This window comes from Helianthus annuus, chromosome 12 (assembly GCF_002127325.2).
Source record: "Helianthus annuus cultivar XRQ/B chromosome 12, HanXRQr2.0-SUNRISE, whole genome shotgun sequence".
Classification (NCBI taxonomy): Eukaryota; Viridiplantae; Streptophyta; class Magnoliopsida; order Asterales; family Asteraceae; genus Helianthus; species Helianthus annuus.
Genome location: NC_035444.2, coordinates 63,799,281 through 63,824,781, shown reverse-complemented (window position 1 = coordinate 63,824,781; position 25,501 = coordinate 63,799,281). Strand labels below are relative to the sequence as shown.

Genomic DNA, 25,501 nt, shown 5'->3' with positions numbered 1-25,501 from the left:
CAATAATAAAATTTAAGTTATGGGTTCGGGCTCTTCCTTTATAGTAACATTAAATACTTATATTAAATGAAATAAAATAAAACATTCTTATTGGTTGAAATTTTTTCTTACAAAAAATTTATTCTCATTTATTCAGTGGCGAAGCTTGAATTTTTCGGCCGGGAGGGGGGCGAAAACGTATATACCCAAAAATTTCTATAGAACCCGGGGGGGGGGGGGGGGGGAGGAACGTATATACCCACAAATTTCTATACGAAAACTACATATATAACACTACTGAGCGAAAAATTCGGGGGGGCGGGCGCTCCTGCCCGCCCTTCTTATCCTTCGCCCCTGCACTTAAACTCTCCACACCCATTAATTTGTTTATTTAGTTTAGATCAATTAAAAAATTAAGTAACGAAACCTAATTAACTAACTAAACTCATTAGACCACCCATAGTGGAGGGGTTTTGGGCGTTTTCTCCTAAAAAACGCCCCTCCACACCCCACCAGGTATTTTTTCCAAAAAAAAAAGCTCTGGCGTGTTATTTAAAACGCTAATTTTGCGCAGGAATCAAGAAAGGACGGTTGGGTCCAATGATAATAAAAAATTATTATTCTTATTTTAATCTAATTTTTTACCTATAATAACCCCATTTTCCGCTCCATTTTTTATAAACTTTACCCTTTTCTCTTCAATACATCTTCACATTTTATAAAAAAATATATATCATGAATCCTTTCCAACCCCCATTTGGTGTTCCGTCTAGACCCGGCAACCAAACTTAATGTCGCCCGAACACCACCTAATCGCAACTATTCTTCAATTTCCAAGAGATGGACCCGAATGTGATGGCGTACACGCAAATATTAGGCATGTCTCCGCAATTCTGTCACGGTCCACACGGCTTTGCATCCATGGCCTGTTCGCATGCGGCTGAAGAAGAAACAGAGCCCGACATCGAAACGGTACCAGAGACACAACCCGAGCTCGTAGCTGAGGCGTCTCAACGTGATAAACGGTCTCTTAAAAAAAGAGCCTAACGCTCCACGCAGGAATCGAACCTACCAACCTTGGTCGAAAAATGAGTAGCACGCGTTAGCACGAGCGTGACTCGACATCTCGGAGGATCCCCAAGTTGGTAAGCGTTATTTACCATTTTAAATAGTATGATATTTTTTTAAATAGTTTGTATTATATTATTTTTGGTACAATAATTTTTAAGATATAACAATATATTTGTTTTATTTTTTGTAGCAAACTATCAAACTTCTACGTGGAAGTCCTCAATGGTCTAACGTACCGAGCATGACGTCTAGTGGTAGATGTAAAGCAAAACGGTCCAAAACATCATCCCCAGTTGATCCGGAAACACCCACTTCCGATGTTCGAAACGTCGACTTACACATTAGTTTGGACGACGAGGATGAGGAAGTGGAGTTGGCCCGACCGCATTGTAGAAGAAGTGGGGAAAAAGGGGGAAAGGCGGAGTCGTCTTCGGCAAATTTTCAAATGAAACAAGATTTCGAAAAGATGAACTGACGCCTACAAAACATACGAGACCTCGGCCATAGGTGTTTGGAGACAATGTAAGAAAGAAATGTCGAAAACAAAAACTTGTCGCGCTACAAGAATCAGACAAATGGAGAAAGACATATAATTTTTGTCTAAACCGATCGATCACCTCGTAGAAGACGCGTTGATCTAGCGGAAATGCGTCGGCAACAAATCCATGACACATACGGACTATAGATTTTATGTGTTTTTTAGCATTTTTCCGTTTTTTTATTTATTTTTAGTAACGTAATATTTTATTTAATAAAATATATTATTAGTTTTAATTTAAGAAAAAAAACAAAAAAAAAATAATTAGGTAATCATGAATGGGGCATTATTGGGCCTTATACCACTACACACATTTAAACCAAATGCCCTATAATGCTCCAATGCTAACTGGACCGCCACATGGTGAATCATGCCCAAGAGAGGACCATTATCTTCACTCACCACTACACATGATCTTAACCGAACTACCTAAATATGTTTTAAATCTAAAACGTAATTAATTTTTTGCTAGTTACAAAAGTTTTGTTTTATTTACTGATATCAAAATTAAAGTAAATTGCCAAAATCGTCCCTCAGGCTTGGGCATGTTTTTCATTTTCATTCAAAACAACTTTTTTTTTACCATATATTCCTTATTTTTTGGATTTTTTGTCATTTCATTCAAACGTCTAACTTTTTTGCCAAAATCGTCGGTGAAATTTGGGATTTTTTGTCATTTTCATCCAAATGTTTGATAGATAAAATAAAGAAAATTAGATGTTTGAATGAAAATGGCAAAAAGTCCTAAAAGTAAAGGACTATATTGAACAAAAAAGTTGTTTTGGATGAAAATGGCAAACATGCCCAAACCTTAGGGACGATTTTGACAATTTACTCTCAAAATTATTGTTATATTATTAATTTTTTTAGTATATATTTTAGGGGCCAATTTTTGTAGTCATATACGGTAATGAATTCCAGAACCGCCTTGTACAACATATCTATATACTATATATAAGCATTTCCTATGGATATAAAAGTAATTTACCTATACAATTTTAAGACGGCAGACTAAGGGTCTTCATCATTCCCTGATATTTCATCCTTTACTACCAATTTTGCCCCTCAAGCACCCTTCAGTTACTGGATATTTTGATGTTGCACTTGGCAACGGTTGTAACCCAAAAGGCAACCCATTACTTCTCGGACGATTGGAGTTACTAAAGTTATTGTTGAGAAAGAAACCGAACAATTCCATGAGCGATCTTCCAAATCCCTCCTTAATTAAGTCTCTAAATACAGCACTATTAAAGGCTAAATATCGCAACATGGAAGAGAATTGAAAGCACCATTCAGCAGAGGTGGAAGTAATGCCAGTGGTGGTGGTAATAGAACAAACAAAATTCGTATACGTCAGGAGATGGGGGAGGACTTCTATTCCTTTTATCTTTTCAGAAAGTAGTTTCGTATACGTCAAAAGATTTAATGATCATTGAGGTTTGTCTAATTTCTCTAATTCTTCTTGATTATTCAGTCAAGTTAATCTACATTTAAAGATCCTAAGTTTTGCTTTCTTGCTTTTTGATTGGTGATTCTTTTTTTAATCTTTGCATCTATGTATTTAACAGGTATGTTATTTTATACTTTCAAACCAGTTTTGATTTTTGTAAAAAAAAATACTACATAATTTTGTACTAGGAATGATGGTTTGTATGGTGAATATTGGTGAAACATGTATTGTGCAGGTGAACTGGTTAAATTCTTATTACTAGATTTAATTCAAAACTTGCATACCACATGCTCGATAAAATGCTCGTGAGAGAATTTGAGGTGACTTTGGTGCATAAAAATGAATCAAACCTTATAATTTAATATACACTTCATTAATGATATTTTAGTTTTTTTTTTTTTTGGATGCTGAAGTAAATCCAGGTGTTAAGCTAAGTGGTGCTTCAAGATTGGAAAGAAATTTGCAACTTGAGTATCTGTTGTGAAGGTCTACTTTTTGTGGTTACATATAGTTGAGTTTATAGCATGTGTTTCTCCTTTGGGGTTTAGCACATACACCATTGCATGTAGTATGCATGATTCTGTAAGTTATAATATTAGCTAGCCAAAATGTTTAGTTTGATTGTCACAAGGTCTCTGTGCATGTGTGAGTCCTGGTATAGTTTCTTAATATCAAATATAAGAAACTATGTTCTGTCATTTCTGAACCCAAAAAATGAGAACCAGCCATTATATCAGTTTGGACCATGTTTTTTTTCTTGGCCTCCCTCACAAAGGTTATGTGTCCCAACAGTAGGCTACACCATGAATCTGCTGGTTCCTAATCCCTCTTTCTTAGGTTTTTGTTTGTTGAAATTAACTTGTTCAATGCAATGAGCCCATAGATCCTAGATCCTGAAAAAGAGTGGTCTTTGGTTTTTGATAAACAAAGAAGAGAAATAAGTGAACTTTGGAATGAATGTAACACACCTTTGATTCACAAACTCTACTTTTTATTGCTATTTAAAGGCGATCGATTTGATTCCTTGTACATGGAGGTTGAGCTTCTAAGACTCTTTTTTAAAGCACATGCAATATCATGCTACCAGGTACCATATTTCTTTTTTTAACTTCTCATTGTTCAGTTTGTTTTAAATGTCTAACAATCCAAAAATGTGTGTGCTCTTAGTTGCGAAAAGAGTAATGCTGAGCAAGAAAATGTTAAAGATGTTTTCATCAATCCAACAGTGCGCGTGCTCTCAGTTGCGAAAACAGTGGCGGCTATGGAACAGAGTTATTTATAATAACGATCAGGTCTTTGTGAGCAAGGTTGTGGAGGATATCAAAGCGTTGGGTTACTTGTGGATCAAACACCGGTCGAAAATGTTAGAGTCAGTCTCCTTGGATTAAAAGCCAAGGATCTTGACGCTTGTATTTCAACTAAAATAACATTTTTAGTATTCTAGAGGCGACACTTTCACCCGTTCTCCTAGAAATAGGTAAAGGGCATTTCTCAGTTGCCACTTGACCTGTCCTGTACTGAACCGCAACCAGAAATCTAAGAATGGCGAAACCAAGAACCAGACCAATCTAAACTTCAAAATTGGTTTGGTATTTTGGATCCAACTTTTCGGAAACACTTCCTAGCGTTCTCAGACAATTGAAACTGGTTTAGTATTTACCCACGAGCAACTCAATCCATCTGCAAGTGATTCCATTCTGCCCCATTCTAAATCTTCGATGTAAGAATTTAACTAGATTTTATTTAATAAATCTCTCATATTGAGTTATTCTTTGGTTAAAGTAAATTCTAATGGTTCGTTTTTATTCGAATTTTGCAGTTATTTGAAAAGATTACGGGTTCGGGTTCTGCAAGCAAGAAATGTACGTATATGGAGGGCGTAGTACGTACGCTAATCTAGCTACCAGATTAGTTTATTTTTTTCTTTTATACACCCATGCGCCACTTTGCAATTTAGGTGATTTTTAACGAGCTCACTTGTTTTTTTTCTTAAATTTATTAAGTTTAATGAGCTGTAGGAGTCAATAATAACCAAGATCTGATTTTTATGTAAATTCGTTGAGTACAATTATAAGATTCAGATTTGGTTGTTATTTGCTTAGTGATATAGCATAACATGTGTGAGCTTTATGTGTGTTTGTAAGATAGATCAGTTTTTTTTTTTTTTTTTTTTTTTTTTTTGCCAAAAGACCATTCTACCATTCTCACATGCTTGCTCTTGGTAGACAATGCAGTGCCTTTGTGGAATTGAATTCATGTTTAATTAGTAGTATTGAATTAATGTGTCGAGATGTGGGATCAAGGCATTTGGTTTTCGATCTGTTTTATTGGGATGAATTTTACATCCTAAAGCATGGGTCTAGAGGTGGGATCAAGGCATTTGATTTTCGATCTGTTTTATCGGGATGAATTTTACATCCTAAAGCATGGATATAGTTTGATTCAATTTTTTGTCCCGCCGCAACGCGCGGGTTACCTACTAGTACAAAGTAAGACATCAAATTCAAGCTCAAGCGATCATATCCAGCCAATTTAATACGTTATTTAAAGAATTCAATTAAGATTTCATATTAACATTTTGTCAGCAAGTTAATCATAAGTAAAGGAATGAGATAATTTACCATCACGGATTGCTTGAACTATGTTTCCATGCGAGTTTCTTGTGTAAAGTGTCAGATTTTTCTCTATTTTTGAATTGAAATTATTTATGGCAATTTCCATGGCAACTCTAGCTTCTAGGGGTGTGCATAAAACCGAATTAACCGACCCATAACCGAAATAACCGAAAAAACCGAACCGAAAAAACCGAACCGAATTGAAAACCGATGGGTCGGTTTTTAATTTTTTGAAAACCGAAAATCATGGGTCGGTTATGGTTTTCTACGTTTCCTATAACCGCCATAACCGAACCGACCCGCTAGTTAGTAAAGTGATGGTTAACCGACCCATATAACCGACCCATAGCATAACCGGTTCGCTATTGTATAATATATATTATATATATATATATTATTATTAATGACTTAATCAAATTGCTGGAGCCTGGGAATACCAAAGGACCATCGAATTAGACCCAATAAAAAGATCGCTTATTCCAAAATCCCGCCCACGGTTACTTATTACTGTGTTTATCGACTGCATAAAATAAAGCCATAGACTGCTGTTATGTATTTTTCTGTTTCTGTTTGTATTAACTATTTCTGCTGTTATGTATTACTCATTATTTAACCTTTTCTGTCAATTACAATATAGTAAAGTTTTAAAAAAGTAGTTTAGTTTTGTTTAACTGTTGTTTGTTGTTTATCATTCATAATTCATTATTAGTTTCGTTTGAATTTATTATATATCTTTTTATTCGGTGATTAAAAGTATTAATATTTATAGATAATATTGTTTTGAGCTAAATATAGCTAGACCAAAGTTCATGGTTAACCGACCCATAACCGACCACCATAACCATCAAAACCGCCATAACCGAAACCGCCATAACCGAGCGGTTATGGTTATGACTTTTCCATAACCGACATCTCGGTTATGGTTATGGTTATGACCCAAAACCGACCCAAACCGACCCATGCACACCCCTACTAGCTTCTTTGCCCACTCGAGATGTCATATCCAGAATAACACCAATACTAGATGCGTCACTCGTAATATTTTGTATTCTTGTTGCAACAACATTAACAATTAGGAAAAATAACAAGAATAGCTTGTAATTTGTCATAACGGAAGATAAACAATGCCTAAAGACAATCTCCATCTAGACTTCTCTCTTGATGCTCATAAACTCATTCAACATAATATATATAGACAGAGAGAGACTGGGAGAGTATAAAATATGCTAATAATAAATAATAAATAATACAATATGTTAAAAATATAATATAATATATACAAAGACCAAGAGGATTTCTTACCATTTCATTCACGTCAGGTTCATCTATGATCCATTATTATTTTCTTTGATATTTCAGTAACATTTGAAAAAACTTATTTGATTTTCATGTAAAAGTATACAAAAACTAAGTTACAACAATTGATAACGGTTTGTATCTAATACATAAGAATTTGAATCAGTAAGTTACGTTAAACATAATTTTATGTTTTAAATTGATAGGGGAAGGTTAATTTGAGAAGAATTTTAATGTGAGAATAAAAAGAATAAAGGGCATATTAGTAAAATACTATTTCATTTATAACTTATATCATTAATTTTTCTCTCTTTAATTAATTAGTCAACAAATCATTAGTTATCTTATATATAATCTACAAAACCTAAATATATCAAAATTTTCCTACATATACCCTACACATTATAGAATTTTATCCTACACAGTTGAAATTTATCATACACACCTCGAAATATATCCTACACAACTCGTAATTTATCCTAGACAACTAGTAATTTATTCTACACTTTAAATTAAGTTGTTTTTTTTTTAATTTGGAAAAAATATATATTTTGAAAAGGAGTTACAAATTTAATTTAGTTAGTTATTAAAGGGGAAGAATACAAATTAATGATTTATGTAACTTTACTAATATACACTTATATTAAAATTAAATGCAAATATTAAATGAAGTAAAATGAAGTATTCTTATTGGTTGAAACTTTTTCTTTTTTCTTTTTACAAAAAAATTCTTCTCATTTGAACCCTACACTAATTTGATAACGGTTTTATCATATATTTGTTTAAGAAAATTCACGGTTTTTTTAAGGTGATATACTATGCTATAGCCCGTGAAATCCACGGGTAGGAAAACTTAATTTATATTAATCGAAATTATCGTTAAATAAATTGAAAAGACATGTTTTCAAACGTTATTAGGGTTAATAATTGTTTTGAACTTGACGGTTGTAGCTGAGTTAAATTTTGACGTAACTGATAAATTTATAAGAAACATGTATCAAACAATGTTTGTTGAGTTAGTAAACGACACAGTAAGGTAAAATACTTAAAAAAGATATATTTGTTCACGATTCTTTTTACGATAACAACAGTCTTGTATGATATATAATATATATAATATTTGTTGTTGAAAATGGATGATAACAAAAATATCTATAATTAACTTTCAAAACAAATGTAAGTATCAACTACTGACATCTTGAGGGTGAATCAAGTATCAACTAAGGTTCATAATGTGTAGAAACCACTCCTTACGGTAAAATACTTAAAATTAAAAAAATAAGTAGATTTGTTCATGATTCTTTACGGTAAAACAGTCTTGTATGATATATAATAATTGGTTGTTGTAAATGGATGATAACAAAAATATCTATAGCTTTCAAAACAAGTGTAAGTATCAACTAGGGTTCATAATGTGTAGAAACTACTCCGCCGTCCAAACCGAAACAAGTCTATTGGTTCGACAAGTTTGAGTGTCATATGGTTTAGGACTTTAGGTTTGTTGGTTTAACACTTCAACTATGTTGGAATCTTGAGCCAGACGTTTAACATTATTATTTAAAGGTTTTTTCATTTTTTTTTTTTTTTGTATTTGTAGCCATCTGTATGTAGCATGTTCATAAAAAATCTGTATAATTTTAGTAATGGTTCTAAAATGGTTCTAAAAAATCTGTATCATAAAAAATTCTAGTACAAACTAGGGATTTAAAAAATGGTTCTTATCGACAAACGAGTAAAACAAAACCCACCAGACAGTTTGTTTCTCATTGTCTGAAACTATTATAAAACTTTTTTTTTTATCAAAGCCAACCAAACCGTAAACACCCCAGTATCAAACAATATCTACTTGACTACTTTTCATCTTCTTGAAAGATACAAGTATCTTTAGAGGAAATTCTACAGACATCAGTATCACATTTTATATATTCCCCTTTTATCTACCCAGAACCCACTAAAGACTTTTACGTCTTTTAAATTTGTTGATTATATAAATTATTCTCCTTTGTTCCAAGTTAAATGCTTATGAAATTTAACAATGACTAAGATAAATTTTATTAATATGGAGAAACTATATTATAAAAGAGATTCTAGATGACCAAGACGCCGGCTCGATGATACAATTGTACTATTGAAGACCGGTAATTTTCACCTCATTTTTATTAAAAAGCATTTTTAGTTTATCCAATTATCTCATTTAGATACAAACTTAAAGAGGTAAAACTAATAACAAAATTGTTAGATATTTTAGTGTAATCGGGGATTGACTTGGTGATCAAAACGAATAATAATACACATCAAGCAAGTTAAGAGGTGCGCGAGTGCACGCTTGTTTAAGTTATTATAATTCGAAGTGTACGGGCGGAGCCCGTACTCTACGGGGTTCCAAGGGGGCAGCGCTCCTAGGAGCAGGGTCCAAGGGGCGGCAGCCTTTGGCGGGGTTCAAGGGGCAGAGCCCTTGGCTGGGGTCGAGAAAATAAAATTTGTGAAAATTCGTCCTAATTTTTCAGACAAAAATTAAGGCATGTTTTTAATGCAATTTAATTAAATTGAAATATAACTGCCAGAGGCAGTTATCTGAAAACATCCCCAAAATTCGTACACACAGTTTTGATCATCTTCCTGGTTCGAAAATTCACACATATGAACATACCCTGGTTCAATTTCTCATAAAATCAGAGTTGTATCTGACTGAATTATTCGGGTGAACCACCGAAATAATTTGATATGAGAGTGATTACACGCCTCTCTGATCATCCGGCAAACTAAAATTCCCAACAAAGATCAAATTAATTTCTGTGAAGATGGCAAGCAGATCGATGAAGGATATGACAAGCAAGGTTGACAAACTGGAGAAGTTCGAAGGGCAGGACTTCCGAAGATGGCAGACGAAGATTCACTTTCTTCTGACTTCGTTGAAGGTTGTGTACGTGTTGACTACTCCAATCCCGAAGATACTGGAGGAGGGCAATTTGGAGCAAATCAGGAAGAGGTCGAAGTGGGAGAACGACAACTATATATGCCTTGGCCACATTCTGAATGGTATGTCTGATCCCTTATTTGATGTTTATCAAAATGTTGAAACTGCAAAGTTTCTGTGGGACACGTTGGAAGCCAAATACATAGCAGAAGATTCTTCTAGTAAGAAGTTTCTTGTCAGTAATTTCAATAATTACAGAATGGTTGATGAAAGGCCTGTGATGGAACAGTATCATGAATTGTTACAAATTCTGGGCAGTTTGCCCAACATGATATGAAGATGGATGAATCCATCTCTATTTCCAGTATCATTGACAAGTTACCTCCTTCCTGGAGAGATGTTAAACATAATCTGAAACATCAGAAAGGAGAGTTAACTTTGGTTGAACTTGGAAGCCACTTCAGAATTGAAGAAGGCTTGACAGCGCAGGAAAATGTGGTGGTCAATGATGAAAAGAAACGGGCTGGATCAAGTTCTGTGAACATGGTTGAAACGGGTGAATCATCCAAAGGAAACAGTAAGTTCAAAGGGAAACGCAAGTTTCAAGGAAACAACAATTCGGGTTCAAACAAAAAGCCGAATTACCCTTGCTGGAAATGTGGTAAGGTTGGTCACTTTAAGAGGGACTGTAAGATGATGAAGAATAACAACAAGTCCGGTTCAAAGAATAAGAATGAGGCTGGTTCTAGCAGGTCCAAGGACTCGGGCAAGCAAGGTCAGAATTTAGTACAATTTAATAATTCGGTTCATAATTATGTGTCACTAATTTCTGAGGCATTTTATGTGCAGGATGATGACATTGCTTGGTGGGTTTATTCGGGTGCAACAAGTCATGTATGCAAGGATCTTCGTTGGTTTAAAGACTTTCAACCAATCGAAGACGGATCTATCATCAAGATGGGGAACGTTGCAACTGAACCAATCAAGGGAATAGGAACTGTGAATCTTGTTTTTACTTCTGGAAAATGTTTACTTTTGAACAATGTTTTGTATGTGCCCGGAATTCGAAAGAATCTGTTAAGTGGCATTTGTGTTGAATAATTGTGGGTACAAACAATTATTGGAAAGTGACAAGTATATCTTGTCAAGACATGGTACCTTTGTTGGTTTCGGTTATCTATGTAATGGTATGTTTATGTTGAATGTTAATGTCTCGTTTATGAATGAATCTGTTTGTGTTGCTTCAACTAGTAATGTTAATGAGGTACCTTCAACTAGTAATGCAAATTGCATAGCTTCAACTAGTAGTAGAAACAACTTGACTGAGTCGGAATTATGGCATGCTAGACTAGGACATGTACATTATAAAAGAGTTAAAGAAATGTCTAAAATGAGCTTAATTCCGCCTATTGACATAAACAATGATAAATGCCAAGTTTGCAAGTTGAATAAGATAACCAAAAAGCCTTTCTCATGCAACATGTTCATAGGGAAACTAAAGTGTTAGATTTGATACATAGTGATCTATGTGATTTTCATGCTACACCATCTCTAGGTAATAAAAAATATGTAGTAACATTTATAGATGATGCTACTAGATTTTGTTACGTTTATTTGTTGCATGCTAAGGATGAAGCTCTTGAAAAGTTTAAGATTTATAAACAAGAAGTAGAGCTTCATCGGAGTGGGTTGATCAAAACCCTACATACGGACAGAGGTGGTGAGTATTTTGATCCGGTGTATTTCCAATCTACTGGAATAATACACCATACCACAGCTCCTTACACACCGGAACAAAATGGTGTGGCGGAAAGGAAAAATAGGACTTTAAAGGAAATGGTTAATACCATGTTGTCCTATTCGGGCCTAAGTGAGGGCTTTTGGGGTGAGGCTATGTTGACAGCCTACTATTTTCTAAATAGGGTTCCAAATAAATGGAACAAGACCACCCCTTTTGAGCTTTGATATAAAAAACTACCTGAGCTGCATAAGCTGAGAGTTTGGGGTTGTAGAGCTGTGGTGAGGCTCACTGATCCTAAGATAAGGAAATAGGGGAAAGAGGTATAGACTGCATTTGCATTGGGTATGCGGAGCATTCATTTGCTCATAGGTTCTATGTTATAGAACCAAATGACTACGTGTTAGTGCATACGGTTATTGAGGCAAGAACTGCAGAGTATGATGAGAATAGATTCTCTTGATACTCCTCCGGAACCTAGGAGGAGTGGTAGAGCAAGAAAAGCTAAATCATTTGGTGATGATTTTCAGCTATATTTGGTTGAAGGATCTAGAGATGAAATTAAAATTCAATATCAATATTGCTTCAATATTGAGGAAGATCCTAAAACCTATAGTGAAGCCATGGCATCTCGGGATGTAGCTTTCTGGAAAGAAGCTATAAATGATGAGATGGACTCTATTATGCAGAATAACACTTGGAAACTGTCAGATCTACCCCCTGGGTGTAAACCACTTGGTTGTAAATGGATCTTCAAGAAGAAGATGAAAGTAGATGGTTTAATTGAAAAGTTTAAAGCACGATTGGTTATCCAAGGCTTTAAACAAAAGGAAGGAATTGACTACTTTGATACATATGCTCCTGTAGCAAGAATTTCCACTATTAGATTGTTGGTTGCCTTAGCTGCAATACACAATCTTGTAATTCACCAAATGGATGTGAAAACCGCTTTCCTGAATGGTGATTTGGATGAGGAGATATATATGAAACAACCAGAGGGTTTTGTTATGCCTGGCAATGAGCATAAGGTGTGTAAGCTAGTTAAGTCATTATATGGCTTAAAGCAAGCACCAAAACAGTGGCATCAAAAGTTTGATGATGTGGTTTTGTCTAATGGTTTTGTATTAAACCGAGCAGACAAGTGTGTATATAGCAAATTTGATGATTCTAGGAAAGGAGTCATAATTTGTCTATATGTAGATGACATGTTGATCTTCGGTACTGACCAGGATCAAGTTGATGAAACAAAGAAATTTTTGTCGTCTTGTTTTGATATGAAAGACTTGGGGGAGGCGGAAGTGATCCTTGGTATAAGGATCAAACTGGAGAACAATGGCATATCTATCTCTCAATCTCATTATATTGAGAAGATATTGAAAAAGTTTAATTTTCATGATAGTTCTCCGGTTCGCACTCCAATGGATCCTGCTTTTAAGATCTCACCTAATGAAGGTGTAGCTGTAATGTAGGATCATGAAACGACCTAACGAGTCGATCAGAAGAGTGCTCAGACAGAATCAGAGGCGGAATTCATTGATTTTGTCTTTGTTTAGCTTGAATTCACTATTAACTGTCTCTTATATTGATCAGAAAGCTATTACAGACTTGGAGACACCTCGACAGCACCTCGGCGTCGAAAACATGAACTAAACAACTGCTACTGATTTCGCTTGGAACATCCCTATATATAGGAGTTCTGATTTCCTTGAACATAGTTCAAGCGGAATCACCATGTTACTCGACAAGCGGAATCAGCTGTTAACTACGAGCGAAATCAGAAATCTAGAGATTTCGCTTGAACATGGCCTAATGCCATTTCAAGCGGAATCAGCTCTAAACTTCACAATTTCGATCTACGTGCATTATACAATCTGTTCTAAGCTAAGACTTGAACGAAGATGAAGTCGACAGACAACTGCACCAACATGTAAGCCAACTTGAATATTCAAGGGCCATTGGATCCCTCATGTATGCCATGATTAGCACTAGACCGGATATAACTTATGCTGTTGGAAAGCTTAGTAGGTATACTAGCAATCCAGGTGCAAGTCATTGGCAAGCAATGAATCGAGTATTTAGGTACTTGAAAGGAACCATGAAATATGGTTTGACCTATACTAGATTTCCTTCGGTTTTAGAAGGTTATTCGGATGCAAGTTGGATTAAAAACAAGGAAGATCATTCTTCCACGAGTGGGTGGACTTTTCTGCTTGGAGGAGGTGCCATATCTTGGGCATCTAAGAAACAGACTTGCATTACTGATTCGACAATGGAGTCTAAGTTTGTAGCATTAGCGGCAGCTGGCAAAGAAGCTGAGTGGCTAAGAAACTTGATTTATGAGATTCCATTGTGGCCTAAACCAATATCTATTAGATGTGATAGTTCTGCTACCTTGGCTAAGGCCTATAGCCAAGTCTATAATGGGAAGTCTAGAAACTTAGGTGTTAGACACAGCATGATTCATGAGCTCATCATGCAAGGGGTGATATCGGTGGAGTTTGTGAGAACTCAACAGAATTTAGCCGACCACTTAACCAAAGAGTTATGTAGAGATCTTGTGCATAAGGTGGCTGTAGGGATGGGATTAAAGTCCACCTGAGATTTCTCGTGTTAAGATACCCAATTCCCACCTAATATGACGTTAGGTGCTGAATTCAATGTGGAAAGCTTAACATCTAGAAATTGGAACACATTAGTAGCATCATCCCAAGGTATGTGTTCAGACCTGCAAGTTAAAGGAGGTTGAAGGTTCTCTTCTTAATAGTTCTTTGAAAAATTGTATATGCAGGTGCAAGAATAAAGAGCTACCTATATGAGCATGAAGTTTAGCCGCTTCAAGAAGCTAGTACTTGGCTTTGATATGTTCATTGAAGGATGGGACACAGGCTAGTAAAAATAGTGTCAAGAAAGAACATTATAGTATGTAAACTTATGTGTGTATTATCTTCATGTATTCACTGAATAGAAAGGGTTCAATCCTTAGCGACACCCCTATATTTGAATATTTGGAACGTGTAATATACTAATGTGAAATTCAATCAATTGCGATATTTAATTTATACATAAGTTTGATTGTTGTGAATTTGTTTAAGTTAATCAAGGATTACGCTTAAAATGGGGGATGAATGTTAGATATTTTAGTGTAATCGGGGATTTGACTTGGTGATCAAAGCGAATATCTATACACATCAAGCAAGTTAGGAGGTGTGGGAGTGCACGCTTGTTTGAGTTATTATAATTCGTAGTGTACGGTCGGAGCCCGTACTCTACGGGGGTTCCAAGGGGGCAGCGCCCCCTTGGCGGGGGTCCGAGGGCAGCGTCCCTGGGAGCAGGGTCCAAGGGGCGGCAGCCCCTGGCTGGGGTCGAGAAAATAAAATTTGTGAAAATTCGTCCTAATTTTTCAAACAAAAATTAAGGCATGTTTTTAATGCAATTTAATTAAATTGAAATATAACTGCCAGAGGCAGTTATCTGAAAACATACCCAAAATTTGTACACATAGTTTTGATCATCTTCCTGGTTCGAAAATTCACACATACAAACATACACTGGTTCAATTATTCGGTTGAACCACCGAAATAATTTAATCTGAGAGTGATTACACGCCTCTCTGATCATCCGGCAAACTATAATTCCCCAACAAAAATACCATTAAACTAATGTCCAAAAAACACCGTAAAAATCAATGATTTATTTATATATTCAGTTAAGGTAAAAAAATCCTTTTAAATTTAAAAAAAATATAAAAAAACAATAATAAACAATCTTATGTATGTTCTGAAGGCATTAAATAAATCTTTATAATAATACCATAAAAATAGAAAATAATAAATTTTTATGTTGCATATTTTAGAAAAAAAAACCATGCATAAAAAAAAGAAAAAAAAAACGGTAATATGGAAACTTATATGTATGTATACGTTTGGGTGCATGGTTTTTGGAAATTTTTGTTTGTTCATTGTTTACACTACTTAAATCTGTGTTTTTTAAAAGTTATTAACGAATATTGAAATTAATAATGGCACGGATAGCTTTGAGTTCAAATGGTGTAAATGGATTCCGAGTAAGGTTAATATTTTTATGTGGAGGGCCGTTCTTAATAGGCTTCCTACATAGATGGCCTTGGTTCAAAGGAGAGTGAACATGAATAGTACTATGTGCGCGATGTGCGACAAGGGTGAGGAGACTTTGGATCACATTCTTACAGCTTGTGGAGTTGCGACGGGTGTTTGGAATAGTATCTCGACATGGTGCTGTATTCCTCAGGTATACGTTTTTTCGGTGAGAGACTTGATCGACATTCATAAACAGAACAGAAGCTCGAGGATTAGGAGGATTGTGTTGCAAGGAATTATCATTATTACGGCTTGGAGATTGTGGAAGGAACGGAACGAAAGGATTTTTGCTAATAAGACGATCAAATTGGTGGATATAGTTACAGATGTCAAGGTTTAGGGATTCTTATGGTACAAAAATAGATTTAAACTAGACACGGTGGTATGGGGAAGTGGTGTAATTTTGACTTAATGTATTTCCGATGTTTGGTTTTTGTCACACCCCGACCGCGTTAAAACAACAAACCGCGGCGGAAACGTCGGGGAGTGTCGTAACAAAATCATTGTTTCACAACACATGGATAATAGTTCTATTTTATTGAATTAAATTTATTACATTGTATTGAAATTAGAAATAAAACATGAACGAATTAACTTCCATTGTTATTAAGTCACTAAGGCCTTGTCCATTCCTATGTGAGCATACACCAATATCATCATCAAACATCATCAACTATGGTACCTGAAACACATATGAAAATACGTCAGCATAAAAATGCCGGCGAGTACATAGGTTTTATGTGAGTGTCAGATTCATGGCTCGTTTTACCTTTTGAAAGAACTCAAACAACTTTGTTATTCGATATTAGAAAACTTAGTTTTTGCAAAATATTTATATTGTGAATTGAAATAACCAAGTTAAAACAGATTTGTTATAATTTATAAAACCTCGATGCCATAAATCTTAACTCAACACATTTGTTTAAGTAAACCCAGATCGTAAATTGTTTTTGAAATAAAACTCGAACGGTTTATATTATTGGAAAAACCTTGTAATATAACTTTGTTTTGATAACCTTCGCCCAAGTGATCTAGATAGGAAGTACCAGCGGCGTATCCACCATGCTTTTAACACATTACACCCGCCCTGTTACCTAATCACTTCCCTAACCCAACGGTTCAAACATAGATCAAACAGTTCACATCAATTAATCAATTCCAAATGGTTCACATAAACGGTTCCAACAGCTCAAATAACCCACATAGATCAAACAACTTCAAATGGTTCAAACAGTTCAAAATGTAAAACAATGTATCCATATGCTGGATGAGCATATGCAACAAAATGTAATATATAAAAATCAATGTGCTAGCATACTAAGTGAACATACATAGCAAAACATTATGAAATCATGTACTATATGCGTACTAATGAACATAGCAAGTATATGATATAAAAGCATGAAAAGCATGAAAATAACAAGTAGGCACATGTGTATCACCCCAAAACATTTGAAAACAGTACAAGAAGGGACTATGTACTCACCTGAGGATGCTTAGAAATCTTGAATAACAACCAAGCAAAGTTAGAGGGATCACGGAATCAAACGGCTCCTAATATAGCTAACTATGTTAATAATCGGACTTAAATCGGAAGATCGGATAGGATGAGGTTTCGTAAACCAAATAAGTATCGGAACTCATATGATATGGTTTAACAAAGCCTACATGCTAAATTGAAACCTATCCTAAGTGCTTACGACCCATTACGACTCGTTTAGGTAGCTTACGCTACTTTAACGCGTCGTTCGCGTGAAACGCGTTCGGACCGCCTAACTAGTCCTATGACATGTATTATATGCCCTAACACATCTAATAATGTTGCCTTATCAGTTTAGATGTCAAAAATTAGGTTACATATGCTTAAAATAAAATTATGCGTAAAGAGGGCATTTTGGTCATTTTCCTAAGGCATATAAACTACCTATCATACAACTAACTAAACGAAGTGACCATAAGGTATAACCTCGGAAGGTTATTCCCTATACAACTATGGTCACAATATATGCTTGGCCGGATCCTAATGATCGACCAAACGGGTCAGGTTCGAAAGTCTAAGCGGTTGTTTAGACCACTTATCTTACGACCCTATATAAGCACTAAATCTAAAAGTGATGAGTTAAACATGTTAACACATGTTTAAAAAAGGTTTGAAAACAAGTTTGATGTAAAAAAACGGTTTTGATACCCAAGAAAAGTTTTGTTGCAAAATACGCATAAATACGCATTTTGACCGAAACTATGACTCGTCACTACACCTAATCAACGTGGTAATCAGTAGGTATAGTCACACAGGACTATAACCATCGTGATTACACTCATGTTGCGAAGTTCAAACGAACTTCGTGTTGACCATAGACTGGTCAAAGCAGAAAGTCAAACACTGTTTGACATTTACGCTTAAAAACGCATAAAAGCACGAAAGAATACTTACAAAGGGTCCAAGCAAGGAAATCTTGATTCAAATTGCTCAGGTATGAAGTGCTAAACCCCAACTTAGAGCAATTGAATCAGATTTTGTGAGGAACAAGAATGAAAGCTTGGGATTTATAGAAAACTCATAACCGTTAGGATCGTTCCTCGTAAACCGTGCTTGAATCATGACCTTACACTTGGGCCCAAGGTTTTAAAATACAATGGGAACATAAAAACCATCAAATGGTATTGAAAAACAAGCAACAAAACCATCGAATTCAGCTGTTTTGGACCAGATTCAATGTTTTTGTCTGATGTGCTCTCGTGGGCCGCGTAAGAATAGACCATGGCTTACGCGCCACTCCTAGCCATCTTTTACAGATTGTCAAAAATGGTCCCTGCAGCCCCGAAACTTGGTTTTTGATGCATTTTTTACATGTTTAAGTATAGGGAACTTAAAATATGCCCAAAAACATCTCGGATGTCGGTTCGTTTGGTTGTACGGTTGCGTTATTCGGTTAATTACGACGGAAGTCGTAACGGACGCAAAAATGATCCAAATTAAGCGACGAATGAAATTTATCATGCCAATCACTAAAATAAAATAGTTTAATGATTACATAAATTTTTGGATGTCCGGATATATTCAGAACATAAGATATGCGCGGAAATGCAAACTTAAGCACTTTTTGACGGTTTTAGTCCCTATTGATCAAAAGTTTATTTTTGCGCACCAAACACCTCAAAGCCTATTTCTAAGCTATATAAAGGATATTTAGGGTATATTTAACTTATGATCAAATTCCGGAATGTCCGTTATCATTCGATTCTGTATACTTTTGCAGTTTAACGCAAATAATCCCTGTGATCGAATAAACTTGATTTCGCCACACCAAACGCTCCAAAACTTATTTCTAAGTTATGTAAAGGTTATTTAAGGTATGTTAAGCCTTTTTCACTATTCCGGAGTGTTTGGCACGTTAAACTGATTACGTTTACGTATCAGTTTGCCTATAACCTTCCAGAAAGCGATTCAAAGCTCGAAATCGAACAAGAATTGATATGTGCAAATGATACACATATTTTTACAAATCCCAAGTATGAAACACAATATTTCATTGATTTGGTATTTGTTTGTTGGTCAAAGAGACACAGATGTCACAGTCTCCCCTATTTTAGGAAATTTCGTCCCAAAATTTATTCGTAGGAGTCTGTCTGTGACGTTGTGTTAAATGATTGTCTTGCATGGAATCTAGGGTGTTATCTATTTGCGTAGAGTAACCCATCAAAGATATGCAAGGCATAATCCTGTCATTTCCCTCAACGGATATTCTTCAGAAGCGAAAATGAATGGATGGGGTCATTTTCCTCAACGGGTTCTTCAGAAATGGAAATGAAGGAATAATCAAATGATATTCATTTCCCTCGACGGGTATTCTTCAGAAACGAAAATGAACGGACGGAGTCATTTTCCTCAACGGGTATTCTTCAGAAATGGAAAAGAAGGAATAATCAAAAGGATATTCATTTCCCTCGACGGGTATTCTTGAGAAATGAAAATGAACAGACGGAGTCATTTTCCTCAATGGGTATTCTTTAGAAATAGAAATGAAGGAATAATCAAAAGGATATTCATTTCCCTTGACTGGTATTCTTCAGAAACGAAAATGAATGGACGGAGTCATTTTCCTCAATGGGTATTCTTCAGAAATAGAAATGAAGGAATAATCAAAAGGATATTCATTTCCCTCGACGGGTATTCTTCAGAAACGAAAATGAACGGACGGAGTCATTTTCCTCAATGGGTATTCTTCAGAAATGGAAATGAATGAATAATCAAAAGGATATTTATTTCCCTCGACGGGTATTCTTCAAAAACGAAAATGAACGGACGGAGTCATTTTCGTCAACGGGTATTCTTCAAAAATGGAAATGAAGGAATAATTAAAAGGATATTCATTTCCCTCGACGAGTATTCTTCAGAAACGAAAATGAACGGACGGAGTCATTTTCCTCAACGGGTATTCTTCAGAAATGGAAATGAAGGAATAATCAAAAGGATATTCATTTCCTTCGACGGGTATTCTTTCAGAAGTGAAAAATGAATAGCTAGTTCATTTTTCCTCCACGGGTGCTTCATCAGAAATGGAAATGAATAGGGTTAACTCTAGACACATGACAAAACTTGCTGTGGTTTATGTGCACTAAATTCCATAATTATGTATGCATCCATAATTACGTAATTCCTTGCACAGTCCGCACAGTGCATTTCATAATGTGTAGGGGAAGAGAATCAAACGAACAAACCTGTGATGAATGTGACTAGACCGCTATAGGGTCCTTTTATTTAAATCAAATGAATGATCTCTTTGAATAGACCACTAGGGAGTCTTTTCAGCTATATCATCACATGACATTCCCAACCAGATTTTTGAATCAATCTTTTTAACTAGACCTCTCAAGGGGTCTAATTATGGGATAGTACTTTACAATCCAAGGGTCTTAACTATTACGTAGAAGCCCATTAAGGATTTGAGGTAGTACCTTTGGATATCCTACTATGAATCCCTTATACGAAGATATGGAAGATTCTACGAGGATTTGGATAACGAAAATTCGGATCACACAAAAACATAAAGAAAACACATAAGCACATAATCACGCAATTGTTTAATTTGACCTTTAATTTGTTATCTTTGGACACGAGTATTTAAAGCATACCAGGAATCCAATCCGTGGATTTCATTTGGTACTTTAAACATTTTCAAGAATCTATTTATGAAGATAGGAAGATCTTAATTGGAATTCGGCTTTTGTCCTCATTGAATCGTAATGTATGTATTAAAGCATACAAATAATTCAATTAAGGGCTCCGATGAGCGACAATCATCCACAAGGATCTAATTATGAGGATAGAAAGATTATATATAGATTTTGGAATTTGTGTAACGAGAGGTGTTTCGAAACCTTGCACTAGACGTGCTTAAGTCAATACACAGGGTAGAAAGCTCATGAAGTTGAGGTGCTAGATATGCCTAGGCGACATATGAAACAGAATTTGGAGGTTGAGCAGTAACAGGATTTGCAACAGCTTTCCTTTGGATAGTAAAGCGGCACATTTTAACCAAATGTCCCCATCGTTCATAGTGGGTACATTTGAAACAGGGTATTTGATTCGGATATTGACGGTTGCATTGATTGCACCAAGGAGCGGTTCCCTTGTACGGCTTCATCCATGAGGCAAGTCATGGTTATAACTTAATCAACGGTCCTCTGGAGTACGACGCCTATTTGTTGGGCAATTGTAGCACATAGTTTAGACATTTGAGTGTTGTTGCGATGAAGAGGCATCTTGAAGATAATGGAAGGCATGGGAGGAAGCAAGCGAGATGTTATCGGAAAATCAAAACAGAATGACAACGCATAAAAATTGTGATCATTTGTTTGTTACCTAAGGCAAACAAATGAGACGGTGACTAATCAAAGTAAGCGGGTCATATTAATGTATCGCGAAGACATGCTTTAGCCTATAAGTGGAAACTCACCCCAAGAGTTCCCAGGTAAGAGTGACTGGTCTGATTATGTGGATTTGTACGAACACTCTAGCCTTAGACAGAAAACTCAGAGTACAGGCATCCACCCTTCCAGATTGCACGTGTTCACATTATAAGACCCAACCTTGACGAGATTTTGAAAACTTTGAAGGTTCAAAACCTTATAATAAATCATCCAAGAACAGATGATTGGTTTTCAAAGCGGATTCGAAATTTGTGTTCTTGTTGTGGTTGTCACCTAAGGATAAGTGACGGTATTGTTTTAAGATCTAAACACAAGTAAACTCGCGTTAGGGTCCTAGGAAGGTTATAGACTAGGTCAAAGCATTACTAATAACCTAATTCCCTATAACCATGAGCTCTGATACCAACTTTTCTGTCACACCCCGACCGCGTTAAAACAACAAACAACGGCGGAAACGTCGGGGAGTGTCTTAACAGAATCATTGTTTCACAACACATGGATAAAAGTTCTGTTTTATTGAGTTAAATTTATTACATTGTATTGAAATTAGAAATAAAATATGAACAAATTAACTTCCATTGTTATTAAGTCACTAAGGCCTTGTCCATTCCAATGTGAGCATACACCAATATCATCATCAAACATCATCAACTATGGTACCTGAAACACATGTGAAAATACGTCAGCATAAAAATGTCGGCGAGTACATAGGTTTTATGTGAGTGTCAGATTCGTGGCTCGTTTTACCTTTTGAAAGAACTCAAACAACTTTGTTATTCGATATTAGAAAACTTAGTTTTTCAAAATATTTATATTGTGAATTGAAATTACCAAGTTAAAACAGATTTGTTATAATTTATAAAACCTCGATGCCATAATTCTTAACTCAAAACATTTATTTAAGTAAACCCAGATCGTAAATTGTTTTTGAAATAAGACTCGAACGGTTTATTATTAGAAAAATCTTGTAATATAACTTTGTTTTGATAACCTTCGCCCAAGTGATCTAGATAACGCAACGATATATAATATGTTAAAAGCACTTATATATAGGAAGTACCAGCGACGTATCCACCATGATTTTAACACATTACACCCGCCCCGTTACCTAATCACTTCCCTAACCCAACGGTTCAAACATAGATCAAACGGTTCACATCAATTAATCAATTCCAAACGGTTCACATAAACGGTTCCAACAACTCAAATAACCCACATAGATCAAACAGCTTCAAACAGTTCAAAATGTAAAACAATGTGTCCATATGCTGGATGAGCATATGCAACAAAATGTAATATATAAAAATCAATGTGCTAGCATGCTAAGTGAACATACATAGCAAAACATAATGAAATCATGTACTATATGCGTACTAATGAACATAACAAGTATATGATATAAAAGCATGAACAGCATGAAAAGCATGAAAATAACAAGTAGGCACATGTGTATCACCCCAAAACATTTGAAAATAGTAAAAGAGGGGACTATGTACTCACTTGAGGATGCTTAGAAATCTTGAATAACAACCAAGCAAAGCTAGAGGGATCACGGAATCAAACGGCTCCTAATATAGGTAACTATGTTAATAACCGGACCTAAATCGGAAGATCAGATAGGATAAGGTTTCGTAAACCAAATGAGTATTGGAACTCATATGATATGGTTTAACAAAGCCTACATGCTAAATCGAAACCTATCCTAAGTGCTTACGACCCATTACGACTCGTTTAGGTAGCTTACGCTACTTTAACGCGTCGTTCACGTGAAACACGTTCGGACTGCCTAACTAGTCCTATGACAAGTATTATATGCCTTAACACATCTAATAATGTTGTCTTATCAGTTTAGATGTCAAAAATTAGGTTACATATGCTTAAAATGAAATTATGCGTAAAAAGGGCATTTTGGTCATTTTCCTAAGGCATATAAACTACCTATCATACTACTAACTAAACGAAGTGTCTGTTGGTGTATACGTCTGTCGACTTCATCTTATATCGTGTCTAGTATTGGAATTGTTAGACCAGGGCATGTTGTGCGAGAAAATAGGAAGTTTTAGGTTGTATTTGAGCTGATTTCGCTTGAAATGTGTGATTCCGCTTGAAAAAATACTTGTGACACTTTCAAGCGAAATCACAACATTAGTGATTTCGATTGAACTGCCACACATCATTTTCAAGCGGAATCACACTCCTATAAAAAGCTCACAAGCTAAATCATATGTATGATTTCTGATTTTCCGGTACCGAAGTGTTGCCGAAGTGCCATCTGACTGTAATCTGAATATTATCAATATACAAGGCAAATTTAAGTGAAACAAGCTGTTTTTCAAGTCCGTTTCTTTGTTTCCGCCTCTGAAACGGATAAGAGCTCTTCTGATTGACTCGTTTGAGTCACGAATCGATCCTACAAGTGGTATCAGAGCTCAGGAAGAAGAGTTCTTGCCAATTCAGCCATTTTTTGTCTTCTACACCTTCTTTTACAAACTGAACAAGTTTTAACGGTCAAAATGGCCTGAATTTTTCACAACATAAGGAAAATTGCATTTTAACAAAGCCTTGAAAGAATCAGACTGAAATTCGGATTAAAAAGTGGTAAAATTGACCATAGATGTGATTCCGCTTGAACGAACAAGTTTTTGATTTCGCTACAAAGACCTTATTCCGCTTGAGATTTCAAGCGAAATCTGTTATTTCGCTTCAACTTTGTGTGGTTTCGCTCAAAAGCTACTATTTCGCTTGAAAAGGTTCAAGCGAAATCTGTTATTTTGCTCCAATCAGATTCCGCTTGAAAACTTCTTGTGATTCCGCTCGAAGACGTTATTTCGCTTGAAACTGCAATATTGGAGATTCCGCTTGAAAGTTGCTGTTTTTTAAAAACGTGCTTCAGAATCATGGCTGAAGAACTTTACAATGCATTCGCGACACCGGTTGCTCCAGTTACAGCTGCTGAATCTGTGTACAATGAAAATGAGACAGGCGCTTATCAGAAACCGCCAAAGCTCATGTATATTGAAGATTTTCAAGGTTGGAAAAATCGATTCGAGAACTGGGTGCAAGCTTACAAATTTGATGCATGGTGTTCTTTGTTAAAAGATTACTAGAGACCAAAGAATGAACGTGGGATTGAAAAAGCTATTGTTGACTATTCAGAAAGTGACAAGTTAAAACTTACAAGTGAGAAAATGATGATCAGTATTCTTCAACAAGCAATAAAAGAAGATATTTTTGTTTTGCTTCAACATGATGGTACAGCTAGATCAATTTGGGAGGCATTGATTCAGAAATTCAGAGGTAGTGCAGATATGATCAAAAACAAAAAGGCATTATTGAAGAAATCGTTTGATATGTTTTTAGCTTTTGATCATGAAACAACAAAGCAGACCATTGATAGATATTGTCATCTGGTATTGGAAATAGGAAGATTGGACATTAAGAAAGAGGATGATGAGTGGGTAGATAAACTAGCTGAGGCTTTACCACAGCATAAGTGGGGAACTTATTTGATGATTGTGAAACTCATGAGGAAATCCGAGAGTATGAATTTGGCACAATTCATTCAGAAAATTGAAGAGCAGGAATTGGATATTCAGAAAACTGCTATCATGACAAATCCAAATGCTAAACAGGATGTCAGTTTGTATTACCGAGGGAACAAGTTTGAGGCTACCCCTAGTCAAAGTCCAAAGATTAGTACTGCTTTTAGTTCCTGATGGTTCTTCAAGCCCAAATGTTAGCACCACAACTTAAAGTGGTGGATATTCTTCATCATTTTCAAGTTTGGATCCAAATAGCACAACGTCAAGTCCTCAACAGCAGAATTATACAAATCTTCAATGCAATGT

At 35.6% G+C, this 25,501-nt stretch overlaps 1 long non-coding RNA gene across 2 annotated transcripts; it reads left to right on the top strand.

Annotated features, from left to right (window-relative positions):
• Nucleotides 1-2,653: 2,653 nt before the first annotated feature.
• Nucleotides 2,654-5,201, top strand: LOC110895161. Of its 2 annotated transcripts, XR_002566962.2 has the most exons (4): nt 2,654-3,025; nt 4,046-4,125; nt 4,206-4,758; nt 4,858-5,201. It is a non-coding gene; the product is annotated as an uncharacterized LOC110895161 (long non-coding RNA). The 2 variants fall into 2 exon arrangements; XR_002566961.2 differs by lacking the exon at nt 2,654-3,025 and having other exon boundaries at nt 3,082-4,125.
• The last annotated feature ends 20,300 nt before the right edge of the window (nt 5,202-25,501 follow it).